Source organism: Mirounga leonina, unplaced genomic scaffold, assembly GCF_011800145.1.
Source record: "Mirounga leonina isolate KUSES-001 unplaced genomic scaffold, KU_Mleo_1.0 Mir_91, whole genome shotgun sequence".
Lineage (NCBI taxonomy): Eukaryota > Metazoa > Chordata > Mammalia > Carnivora > Phocidae > Mirounga > Mirounga leonina.
Genome location: NW_023270839.1, coordinates 7,496,635 through 7,510,007, shown reverse-complemented (window position 1 = coordinate 7,510,007; position 13,373 = coordinate 7,496,635). Strand labels below are relative to the sequence as shown.

At 46.0% G+C, this 13,373-nt stretch overlaps 1 protein-coding gene across 4 annotated transcripts in view; it reads right to left on the bottom strand.

Annotated features, from left to right (window-relative positions):
- Positions 1–13,373, bottom strand: part of SLC7A8 (solute carrier family 7 member 8) — a 50,515-nt gene that overhangs the window by 17,176 nt on the left and 19,966 nt on the right. Inside the window, exon 1 of one of the 4 annotated variants that reach the window (XM_034994860.1) lies at positions 5,062–5,158. The exons of the other annotated variants lie outside the window; for them this stretch is intronic. The gene's annotated coding sequence lies outside the window, so the exon portion shown is untranslated. Of the gene's footprint in view, positions 1–5,061; positions 5,159–13,373 lie in introns of those variants that run through there. 4 annotated transcript variants of the gene reach the window in all.

The window sequence follows — 13,373 nt, the reverse complement described above, 5'->3', positions numbered from 1 at the left end:
AGGGACTATGACTTTTCATGCTTTTAATCCCAGGGCGTCATTAATGCCTACAAATAGTAGGTACTCAACAAATATTTAATACTTGGATACAGAAAATGCCCAATTCATTAGCCCTGCAATCTCATCTCAGTCTACACATTCTACAATGCACACAATCTCCCCTGCTCCCCAGGAATCTCATCAAAAGGAGACACAATCCCCAGTTGGTTGCACAGAGCCAAAAGAGCGACAGGAAACTTGACTTCAAACTCTTGACTCCTCATGGAGAAGCTGTTATCCAAGATGGTGTCATATAAGGAGAACCAAAACATGTTGTCAGAGGAAGGATTTTAAGTGCCTGAACAGGGAGAACATCTTGTAAATACTCGAATGTTCCAGATGGACTGAGACATTCTGATAAACACACATTTGGTTTATCTTACTCAATTCAAAAAGGATTTCAGGATCACATGCCTGGTGACAATCCAACCCAAATCACTCTAAGCAACAGGGCCTGTGATCTGTTTCTCCTCAGGGCCCTGAGGATTGCTAGGTACAAGGGTGGGCCCTCAGGTCCCAGGAGTTCAGGCAGACACAAGCAATGACTTAAGGATAAAGGAGATTGATTTATGAAAAGAAGATTAGGACACAAAACCCATGAGGCTCAGGGATAGGTAAGGATTACTGAACAAGGAACCAGATTGTGATCCCAGAGAAGAAAATTATCCTCTATCAAGGGGAGGAGAGGGCACGGTGGGGAGGTGACAGGAAAGTACTTGGAGGGAAATAAGGGATGAGCAGGACAACTCACAGACATTCTTCCCCAGCAGGTGGGGGGAATGTGGCCACCTCCTGGTGGGCTGGAATAGAAAACACAAAATCATCTATCTGCTTAGGAGAGGGACCTTGTCAAGGCAGTCAGATTCCTTCAGTCAGCTCCAGAATATTCCTGGGGGATGGGAGATATTTGAAGGAAGGGATAATTTGTCAAATAAACTTGCTGTGGGTGTCTTCTGTCCCACCTGACCTTATCTTCACAATTTCACAGGAACCCAGACCTTGACTAATATTTAACCTTTTACCTTTATAGAGCTCTTTCAGAAATAAAAAGAGAAATCCCGAGAATGGGGTGGGGAGACATTTTGCCTGTGACACTAATCTCCTTAAAACAATGGCTGCAGGCCCTCACATCTGACCCTTATCCCTGCTGTTGGGTGATCACAGCATGTGACCGAGGGGAAAGAGGGCATTTTCAGTCTCCTGCTACCACAGGACAGCTTCCCTCACAGCAGGCTGAAACCTGAGCCTCCAAACAGAGAGGAAAGGTCAGTGAGTGAAGGCAACACTGTCAGGTGCTTGGCAAGCCCCTGCCCTGTTCAGGCATCCTGTCTCTGCCAGTCTGCTACCCAGAGCCCCTTTCTGTTGTTAATGGCTATGGCCCCTCTCTCTTCTCAGCCAGACCCTGCATTCTGCATGCTTGAGAAACAATGACCTCAGGGAAGCCACATGAAGATGGGGACCAGTGGCCACTGCAGCTTGAAATGTGAGGGTTTTCGTTCATCCATCCATTCATCTGTCCATCTGTCCAACCATCATCTACAAAGGGCCTACTGTGCTAGGCACTCTGGTAGGTGGGGGAGTTACAAGACACAAGTCCCTGTCCTCAGGAAGTTGAGAGCACAAGGTAAGGGAGATGGGTGAGAGCATAAGGTAAGGGAGATGGGTGAGCTAAAAAAAAGATGATCATGCAACAAGTGGTGACAGCAGAGCTCTTCACGGAAGCCAATGGGTATCCATGAGGAGCCCCGAACTTAGCCCAGGGGATTCAGAGGTGTGTCCTATAGGAGGGGGAGACCCTAACCAAAAGGAGAATTTTATAATTTTGGCCCAGCTGGATAAAAGAAATAAGAAGGAAAAAGACTCTGGTTCTTGTCCACTGTAATCTGGCTGTGGAGTGGTTGCTGCTTCTCTAGAGGCCCCCATGGAATCTCGGGCTTATCTGTATTTCTTGGGCATTTTCTCCTCTTTCTCTTTTGTATCCTTTCTGTTTGCTGGGTTTAAAAAAAAAAAAGGTGAAAAGACTATCAAGACGATACTTCAAAAAGATGCTGAAGTCAGGGGTTGGTTACTTAATCTGCCAAGTTGGAAAAGGTGACAAGGTGACACCTTAATGTCAAGGTGACAGGAGGGATACAAAAAACAGGCAGGCAGGAGTAGGGGACTCAGAAGCCAGCAATCTTGTGACCTGCTCAGAGCCCAGGGCCCAGGGCCTCTCAGCTGCTGAATAGGAGAGGTGGGCTCAGTGCTCCCTGCCTGTGGGAAAGCTGAAAGACTGGCAGAGAGGTGCAGAGTCCTCAGATCGACGACAGTGCAGATCCTGTCACTGACCTGGACAGAGGGTCAGAGTTAGAAAAAGAGACATGATGTCGGAAACAAAGGTCAGAGAGGGAGAAAGAAAAATTTGAAGAAGCCACGCTGTGGGCTTTGAAGATGGAAGAAGGGCCCATGAGCCAAAGAATGTAGGGGGGCTCTAGAAGCTGGAAAAGGCAAGGAAATAACTGTCCCCAGAACCTCCAGAAAGAACACAGCTTTGCTGTCACCTTGAATTTAGGACTTCTGACCTCCAGAACTATAAGACACTAAATCTATGGTAATTTGTTATAGTAGCAATAGGGAATTAATACAGGGCCAGGCACCATACAGAAAGACCAGAAAGCAGGTGGCACACGCTGAAATAGCAAAATTTTTAAAGAGCAACCAGGCGGCACACCCCAGGACCCCAAAGGAGTGCCTGTCCACAGGCCTTGCAGGACACCAGTGGAGGGAAGTGGTGGGGCTCTCTAGAAGTAGGCAGTGAAAGTGAGGTCACCCATGTGCTCTAGTTGGCAAATTTCTACACCATATGACAGCATCCCAACTCGAGGATCCTATAGCTAAAGTGTTACTGCCTCCTGTTTCTTCCCTTCCTAATTCTATACAGTAGTAAACAGGCTCATCCTCCAATAACTCCAGCTGTGCCTTTCCTTCCAAAAAAATTTGGGGGCAAAAGACACTCCCAATATTCCTCCTTCATCTAATGCCAGGCTCTTTTCCGTCTCCTCCATATTCCATTCAACTTCAGGCCCAGACATGCAACCCAGATGCACATACAAATGGAGACCCAAGTTCCAAACTTCTCACAAGGCGAGTCTAGTGCTGGGAGGCTCAGATGTGATTCTTTTCTTCTCTGCCGCCATGGTTTTGTTGGTCTCCTAATTTTACTGACCAGAGGCTATAATCACAGGCCATAAAAGAAGTCAAGATGGAAAGTCAAGAGATGAACTCAAAAGTCCTGAGACTGAGTTCCTTCCTCAAGTCAAAGGGTAGAGTGGCCACACTGTGTGCTATCTTGCAGTGGACAACACCAAAAGCACCCTGAAAGAGTTCGCTCTGGGACTTTCCCAGGTGGAGTCAACCCAACCCAACCCCCCAGGAGGTAAGGTGAGGTTAAAGGTCTATAGATTTTAGAAGGGAAGAACAGGAACATGTTTTGGGAACCTTTACTTTAGATGAATACCTTATAGACTATAGGTAAAAGAAACAATTTAATCTCTCTAGTCCATTTTTAAACAGAACATCAGTGACTCGCTAGCATAAAATAAGTCTTCATTTAGAAAATTTTAAGCATGGATTAGAGGGAATTGTGGGACTGGTTTTAAGTGTCCACAATCAGCACAGGCCAGGGCTGTGTCTTCAGGTGCTCCCTTGCTTCTAGGAACAGGACTCTGGCCTCTTGCTGAGCTGGGCTGGCAAAGGGTCATCCTGTGCCTTCATCAGAGGGCCAATGAGCACGTTCCCACATGGATCCCTAAACTAATCTCATTCATTTTGCCAAGCCAGCTTCTGCTTCATGGACCACACCATTCTGGTGTGATGGGGTGAAAGACAGGATGGGGCCATTTAGATAGGAGGCTGGACTGATTGTTGTAAGAACAGTGCTCAGAAGAACGAACCAGTTGGGGCTCTCCTTGTAGACAGCTCTCGGCACTGGAGGGAGATGTTTGAGGCCAGTGCCCTACTACCCGGGAGCACATTTCCAGCCTCATGAGCAATCAGAGCCAGGAATGACCTGAGAGACTCAGAACCTCATTTTGTATGTGAATGGAGTAAGACCCCAGCTAATGTACTCCTACCCCCCAGTTGCTTATTCTGCCACTATGTCAGCCTTTCTTTTATCATATACACATTATCCCACTTTCCCTCTGTCCATTCCCACATTCTCTCTCACCCTGCTCCTGTCAATGGTACTCAAGGTCATTGCTCAAGGGCCACCCTGAGTCAGTCACCTGAAGATATTAGCCAGTTTGCTTTCAGGACAGCAGGAAGTAAGATGCCAATGTGGCGAAAAGGGGAAGACTAGGATGGCTACCCCCGAGAGACCAAGAGAGTCATGTCCATTCCTCTCAGAGCTTTAGAAAATTATTTCCCACTGGCAGACTCGACTCTCTGCCTTGTATTCCCTTCTCTGGCCCCTTGTCGATGTCACCATCACACGTTCTCTTGAACTCTGGGAACTTCTTTAGGATTTTTCAGTCTTACTGGCTTGTATCTTTCTCAGGAGTGGGCTGGAGGCAGCTTGGAAAGGTTTGTTTTCCTTTAGCATTTCCAGAACTAGGCCTCTCTGTCCTTTCAGATAAGAGAAAACAGGCAGTAGAAAGGGGGAAAAAAATGCCCAGACTTACCAAAATCCATAAAGACAGGTAGTGAAGAAGGGAGGGAAAGAGTGAGCCTGAGAAACGACAGTGGGAAGGAAGGAAGAGGAGGAATAATACACATCCTTACGAGTGAGGGGAAAGACCTCAAGAGAAGCAGCACAGAGAGAGAAGGCCAGGACAGAAAAAAGAAAGATGTAATGCGCTAAAAAGACATACTACTGAAAAGGGAAGCTGTGACGCCACTTTGTAGAAATCAGAACACCCTGTTCCTCTCCAGAACTTCAAAATAAGCACCTTTCTGGGATGGAGCTCCCAGCCCTCTGAAACAGCCGTAAATTTTACCTGGGTTAGGGCTTGCCTGCCAGAAGCATTAATATCTTAGTCTCACCTTTTGCTGGGGCACGCACTTCTCCTCCTTCCACCTTCCGCCATGCTCTGCCAGCTCCCCCTGACTCCCTCCCTCCAGACCTGGAACAAAAGGGGCAAAGTGATGCCCCTCAGACCAGCCCTCTGGTGTCCATGGTGCCCATGCTGGAGCGCCCAGTGAGCACCCAGCCTGAAGGAGGGGGTGTGGCGACACTGGGCTCCGTGATAGGCTGGCTGGGGCTCCTTGGCCGCCTCTCCCCCTCCTGCTTGTGGAAGGATCAGGGCACGTGTCTCTAATTGTGGAAAGACTGCTTCGGCTTGGCCTGCCTAACCTCAGCTGTTTCCAGATCTAGGAGGTTACCAGTGCTGGCTGCCAAAAGGCACTGATAGGCAAAGAAAACACAGAACCCTGTTTAAGTTCTAACGCACACAACCCAAGGCTTTGATACGGTTCCAGGTTTGCCCACGTGGGCCAGCCTGAGCTATCTTTCCTTCTGAGTCCTCAGAGAGACCTGGAGGGAAACTGGGGTATGAGTGTGGAGACACAGCCAGCGTCCTAGAATCTTTCACTGTGCCCAGGGCGAGACATTTTTCACGTGGATTGAAGAGCTGCATTATAAAGTCTCAAGTTATTGACTACCTAAAACAAAGGTTGTATTATGATACATGTAAATAACTTGACTGATAAAAGACAAAGACATCAAAACAAAGCAAGAGCAATAACACCAGAATAAATCAAATGAGCCCTTCCCTATAAACTAAGCTTTGATCCCAGCTTCTGTAAGGCCACACAATCTGTGAAACAGATCTTGCTACCATGCTACAGTAACGTTTTGTCCTCCAGCCCCTTTCATCTGGAAGCATTCTTCCAGCTAAGCTCCCACCCACACTGCCCCACCCCCTTCCTGGCTCTCTCTTCCCCTTCCTTCTTCCCCTGACCCCTCCGTGCCAGTTGCTAGACCTGGAGTTTCTGCTGAATCACCATCTGGTACTTAGTTTAGCCAAGAAAACCCAAACTCCCAGCTCAGCATTTTCCGAGAGCTGAGTAGTTCTCTCTTCAGCATAAGCTAAACATGGCCTCTGAGCTGGGGGTGGTGGGGGGAATGGAAGGCAGCTGGAAAACAGGGGAGACAGACCTAGTGCACCATGCCACCTTGAGGAGCCCCCTTTTAATCCTACTCATTACTGTTCCAGCCCCAGACTGAAAAATTCCTGTTATCTCACACCCCAATTCTCAAGGTGGATGCCTCTCAGACACATAGCAAGGGGAATGGGGTGGATTCTGCAGGGTCTGCACAGAGCTCAGGAGGGCTAGCCTGACTTTCCATCATCCTCAGCCTTGGAGGAGAGGGTGTGGGTCCTGGGAGGTCTGGTTGGTTCTTGGACTGGAAGACCTGTGGGCTCTGTTAGTGTCACTTAAGCTTATAAACATGGACGCAGGCTGCAAAATTCCCAAGACTGGTTCAGTTATAACCCTACTCCAATGGCAGGTAGTGCCCAAACTCGCTAAACTCTCAAAACAAATCTTCCCTCTCATCTTTCCCCCAAAGTTCCCTGTAACACTAGACCCCACTCCCATCAGTCTTGACTTTTATGTTCTTGGGTATGTGATATAAATTTGGAGAGCCACATTAACCCTTCCAAGTTCACCAGGCACAATTAATGGCTGAACTTCATAAACCGCAGGCTCTAGCTTCTCTGGGAAAAACAAAGTGATCCTTGACAGTCAACAACAAAAGGCCAGAGAATTTAATCTTCTACTGGTTCAAGAAAGTTAACAAGTTGTTTCCATCCTGAACTACTGGAAAATTCTGTTTCAGGAAGCCTCAATCCCATTCATTATTCTCCCAAGTAGGGCTGGACACATTCCCAGGAACAAGCTCCTCATTCTCCAATTTCCAGGACTTGGGCTATGTGCACCCTTTTGAACAGCAAACTCCAATCTGAGAGTAAAAGTTGGAGACCAGAAGAGACAGTATGGAAAGCCAGGAAAGAGGAGGTGATCTGGACCAGCAATTGAAGCATACTGGAACTAAAAAGAAGACCCTGACTTCTCAGGTAGCTGGTGGGGACAAAGAGCCTGGTCTGATAACAGAACTCGATTTTGACCAATTGACAGAGGTCTACATCATCAATGGATCTCTAGGGAAGAAGACCTCCACAAAACTCTAGAATTCACTGTGATATTTATAATTGCTTATTATGATATATAAACTATAAAGCACTTACCAATAGTTTGTTCTTCTTAGAGCTCAAGACTGGGCTGCTCTTATGGAAATGTAAGATGAAGATAACAAAGATACCTTCACTCCCAGGGCTATGGACATGAGGAATACTCCAGAGGCCATATAGGGCAGGGAGGAGGTGAAATGGCACTGAAGAGCCGGTGTCCACTCTGCCATTATGGGCATAGAAGCCAAAAACACATTGACTGCCTTCCTCAAGTCCCAGCATCAGCATTTGAGTACTGAAGAGTGAATGGGAAGGGTTGCGAAGGCAGGGGGCCAACTCAACTGAGTAAGAACCACACCAATGACAAGGCATTAAAATATGATCCAGTGTTGTCCTCGATTTATTTCACCTGAATTCCAATAAGAATGTGCCATCCTTGACCTCCTAATAGCCCTAATCACAAGGTCTTGCCATTTCTGCCTTGCAAATGCCAAATACATCTATTTCTGTATATTCCCACAGCTTCATCCCCGATTCACGTTACAGAAATTCTGGATTTCTGTAATCACATTGTACCTGGTCTCCTTGCCTCTGATCTTATTCCCCTCTCCAATTCATCCTTTACACTTGCAGGCATGAGTCTTCTAAAATGTAAATATGATCGGGTGCCTGGGTGGCTCAGTTGGTTAAGCGACTGCCTTCGGCTCAGGTTATGATCCTGGAGTCCTGGGATCGAGTCCTGCATCAGGCTCCCTGCTCGGCAGGGAGTCTGCTTCTCCCTCTGACCCTCCCCCCTCTCATGCTCGCTCTATCTCATTCTCTCTCTCAAATAAATAAATAAAATCTTTTAAAAAATAAAATAAAATAAAATGTAAATATGATCATGTCAATCCTCTGTTTGAAACCCTTTAATGCCTTCCCATTGCCCTTAGGGTAAAGTCCAATCTCCCCAGGATTGCCCATAAAGCCCTTTCATGGATGGATCTTCACTTCTATCTATATCGCCTACCTCTTAAGTCTATGCTGTGGCTATACTGAACTACCTGGAATTCCCCCAGGGAGCCATGTTCTTTCTTGTCCTCAGACCTTGGCACATGTTAATCCTTCCAGCTATAGCATTCTCCCTGCCCCATCCCATTCCACTTCCTCTCCATGCTGGATACTGCCTGGCTATCTCCAACTGATCTTTCCTCAACTTATGTGTAATTTTCTCCAAGATTTTCCTTAACCACAGTCCCTACCCCCATTTCTGTTATATCTAGCTCTGCCTGGATGTTGTCCTCTTAGGGAATTTACCACTTAGAACTGAAATTCCCTGTGTACTTGTCAGAATCATCCAGTGGATGGTGGGTTCCTTAGTACAGGAACTAAGTATTCTCATGGCTAACACAGTTTCTGGAGCAGACACTCAGATATTTGATAGTGATTGAATGGTTCTGCATCCTGTGTGACACATAGAAGACACACAAGTAGACTCAGTAAATGCAGATTAAGGCTTAACTTCCTGCTGCTGCTGCGAATGAGAATGCGGGTTTTTTGGTTCATTGGTGCCCAAAACAGTATCTAGCACATCACAGGCACTTAATAAATGTTTGCTGGATGAACAGTGTTGAGATTCTCGTTTATATAATGCTTCCCAAGAGTCTCAACCCCTTTCTGAGTTGTATTACTCTAGAGCAGGCTTTGGGGCAGTAACCTGAGGTGGCCACCCTGAGGAAGACTTCCAACCAAAGACTTGTTGAGGGCTCCCCAGGGCTTTGCGGGGGCAGTGGAAGGCAGAAATGCAGAACACATTGTGACTGCTCGTCGTAAATGCTAGACAGCTGAGATATTTCATTTTGATTTGTACTAGATAAACTAGGTTGCTCTCTCTTAGTAGTCAATCACCATGTCCAGCTGATTCTACTCTGAAATCTTCCTTGTTTTTGTCACCTTGTAACTTCATTTTTATTTCAGGCCAGGACTTCTCCGGCCCGCACAAATGCTTAGCCTGCTAACTCATCTCACTGCTTCAAGTGTCACAGTCTTTTTTTCACTCAAATGTGAACCTATTCATGTTACTCTTCTGCTCAAAATCCTTCCCGTCTTGGATGAAGCTTGCTCTCTCCTGCATGATATACGGGATCCTTCCAGATCTGGCTCCTGCTCACCTGTTCACCCTCATCTCCTGTCACTCTCCTGGGCTTTCCACACAAAAGAACTTGCTTTTCTCCAACAGGCCATTTCTCCCTTGATGCCAGGTCTTGCTTGTGCCCTTGCCTCTACCCAGCTGTTCTATTTCTATCGGGAGCTACCTATTTACCTTGCAAGATTTAGCTCAACCTGGGAGCCTTCCCTAGCATTCCTCTCCCAACTTTGAAGCACCTTGCTCTGTGTTGCAAACACTTCTGTCATCACATTGTATTATAATTATTTGTTTGCACACCAATCTCTTCATTAGCCCTTAATCTCTTCCCAGACTCTGTATAAATAATGCCTTATCGCCTCTCAGTGTAGGAGCTCAATCTGGTGATTAACTGATAGATTTGCAGTTTCTTTCTTTTTTCCCTGGGAAGCCACTTACAAAATAACTTTAGCCTTTATGAATAATAAAAATGAAAAATGGGGTTTTAGTCAAATTGACCATTCAGTAAAAAATTAAGAGATTTTTCAATATGCAGTTGACCCTTGAACAACATATGGGTTTGAACTGACCAGGTCTACTTATATGTGGATTTTCTACAGTACAGTATTGTAAATGTATTTTCTCTTCCTTATGATTTTCTTAATAATATTTTTAGCTTACTTCATTGTAAGAATACGGTATATATAATACATACAACATATAAAATATGTATCAATTGGCTGTTTATGTTATTGGTAAGGCTTCCAGTCAATGGTAGGCTAAGAGTAGTTAAGTTCTGGGGAAGTCAAAAGTTACACGTGAATTTTCAATTGTGCAGGGAGTCAGTGTCCCTAACCACTGCATTGTTCAAGGGTCAACTGTATTTAGATTTTAAATGCTGGCTAGCTAGAAGATGTACAGAGAAGGAATATGACTTGGATGTATGGGAATCAAATATAGGTCATCTGTGTTTGTCTGGATTCATATATATGAGGACTATGAGACACCCCAAGAACTCTGGGGGCTAAGGAGGGCAAGAAGGCACTGCTGCTTAGGCTTCTGAGGCAACAGGTTTAGTGCATGGTGATAAATTTGGGGCTACAGAATGTGAAACCTCAAAGGAAAATGAACCGAGATTAAGGGACTTAGAAGTTAGGAAAGACTAGAAGCCTCTGATGTCAAGGGATTAATTTGTAAGAGACTTGCAAAACAACACACAGTTTATCGATCATAGCATCCTGCATCAAGGACCTGGGAACTTTCCATAGAGGAATTGCAGAGCAACTCAGGGTTAAAAGTTATACATATACAGGAAAGTCCTTTCCCTTCTAAACTGCTCAAAGGAGAAGAAGAAAAAGAAGGAAGAGGAGAAAAAGAAGAAGGAGAAAAAGAAGAAAAAGGAGGAGGAGAAATCTGAAGCCCTAAAAAAACAGCCTCTTAGGAATCTCAGTAGAAAGACAGAAAACAAGATAAGAAGCATTTTTTTTACTTGTGAAATGCATGTAGGGCACTCTTGTCCCCTCAGGGAGAGAAAGGAGAAGGAGCTTCTTTAGTACAGGCATTCAGGGAAAAGAGGATACTTGAACGAGAAGAAAAATATTCTACTTCAGATCCTGGACATGACCCCAGACCCCAAAGAGAGGAAGGAGGCCAGGAGCTGCCTGAGTGAAAGGTGACCCAGTCCCAAGGACAGGGAGACAAAAAGATCCTGAAGGAAAACCTAGAGTAAGGGAGCAAGAAGCACAAATGGGGGACCCCAGAACACCTGACGCTCCTTCAGTGTCACTGGGACCACTTTGTTTATAACTAGAAACTCAGGAAGTAGCCAAAAGATACAGCTAAATGATAAAACAGTAAGCTGCAGAAATAACCTATCCATATGATGTCTATCTGCCCAGACACACACATGGAGGGATGCACTTTATTTAGAACTGGAAGGATACCTATCCACTGTTAGCACGGCTACTGGGCAGGGGAGAGGGGTGAAGATAAGGGGAAGCTTTCACAGTCGGCTCACTTTATATATTACTTGACTCTCTTACCTAGAGAATATAGTCATTTATTTACAAAGTAGTAAAAAGGGAAAGAAAGAAAAGAGAAACACTCCAAGCACATCACAGAAGAAGGCACCAAAACCAAGTTTCAACACCTCCTATTCCCCTCTTTCCTAAGTCCCTCCTCCCACTAATATGCTTGTTCTGGAGAAGGGAGAAAGCTTTTCATTTAATTAAAATGTAAAATATTTTCTTTTTTTACTGCCTGGTGGCTAGGGATATTCTGCTGACTCAGCAGTGAATAATCAGCTTTGACCTACATAATAGAATAACTCAAAGTGGCAGCTGCAGTTGCATAAGCAGATCCAAATCTGCAGTTCCTTCTCCCTCCCCCAAGGCTCCTTGCAGGCAAGCTAGTTCCAGCAGGTTCTCTCCACCTCTCCACCCCCATTTGGCTGTCCCACCACCATTTTTCATCCAATGTATTCGATGTATTCTGGCCCCACCACAGGACCAGACTTGACCTCATCTCCTCCCTCCCACAGCCAACGCCAGGCAGGGGCTTTGCCACCTGGCTCTCCCTGCTGGGCTCCCGGTCCCGTCCTCCAGCTCCCTCCATGACATACCAGTGACCTCTCCACAGAGGGTGGCCTTTCCCTCAAAAACTATCATCCTACAGTGGGTCGAGCCTGTCCTCGGCATGCCAAAATGACACAGCAGAAAGCAGAGCTTCTGGTTTAAATACATTCAGAAGAGCCCAAGCTCAACACCGATTCTCTCAAAAATATAGCTGGACTGGGCCACTCTTGGCTCTCCTGCCTCAGAACACCAGGCTTATTTTCACACAGCCAGCTGGCCTGGCACCTGCTAAGAGGACAGGGTGGCTGGAAAAAAAGATAACAGCATTTAAGGAAAGTAGAACCCATCAAGCCTTCCTGACTGTTTGGTTCCTATTTCACGGGATACCTTTTTTTTTTTTTCTTTTTAAGATTTTATTTGTTTATCTGAGAGTGAGAGAGATAGAGCATGAGTTGGGGGGTGAGGTGGCGAGGAGGGGCAGAGGGAGAGGGAAAAGCAGGCTCCCCATTGAGCAGGGAGTCCAATGAGGGGCTCCATCCCAGGACCCTGGGATCATGACCTGAGCCGAAGGCAGACGCTTAACAGACTGAGCCACCCAGGCGCCTCTTCACTGTGATGATTTGAGGGGCCTTAAGAGATGATTTGAAGGGCCTGTGAAAGTAGGTTCCAAAAAGTATTCAACAAACCAGAAAACAGAACCTTTCTTTCTTTCTTCTTTTTTTTTAAGATTTTATTTATTTATTTGACAGAGAGAGACACAGCAAGAGAGGGAACACAAGCAGGAGGAGTGGGAGAGGGAGAAACAGGCTTCCCGCCGAGCAGGGAGCCCAATGCGGGGCTCGATCCCAGGACCCTGGGACCATAGCCTGAGCCGAAGGCAGACGCTTAACGACTGAGCCACCCAGGCGCCCCAAAACAGAACCTTTCTTTGCACAGACTCGAAGGAGTTGGGAATATTTGGTGAGAAAAGGTGAATGTGTGGCTATATCCGCACATACACACTGGGCTCCACATGGCCTTCACATCTGGGAGGAAGGTGGTGGCACATGGGCTGAGGTGAGGAGCTGTTTTCCATTCCCCCCAAAAGGAATAAGGAGAAATAAGTTTGGGTTTAAGATTTTTTTCCTTGCGAAGGTGAAAAAGTACTTGAATACCTATCTCAAGGACACTGAAAAATTCCTGTTTCTGGAGGACAAGATTAACCAATGTTAAGTTCGAGATAATCTTGCAGTTCTACTTAGGAGGCAGAGGACAAACCAGATAAGCTCTATTGAACCTTGGATGGCAGGAATTGGGAGAGAAGAGGACTTTGTCATGTTGTCATCAGAGTTTCTAAATTCCTCCTTTGCTTGGTGCTAGGAGTGTCAAGGTGAGAGGTGGGCTGTGAAGGGGACAGCGAACAACCTGCCTTTCTAGGAGACAGTCCTAATCTCCTGTCCTGAGGGGACATCTATGGGGCTATATTACTGTAGAGCATCTTTGCAT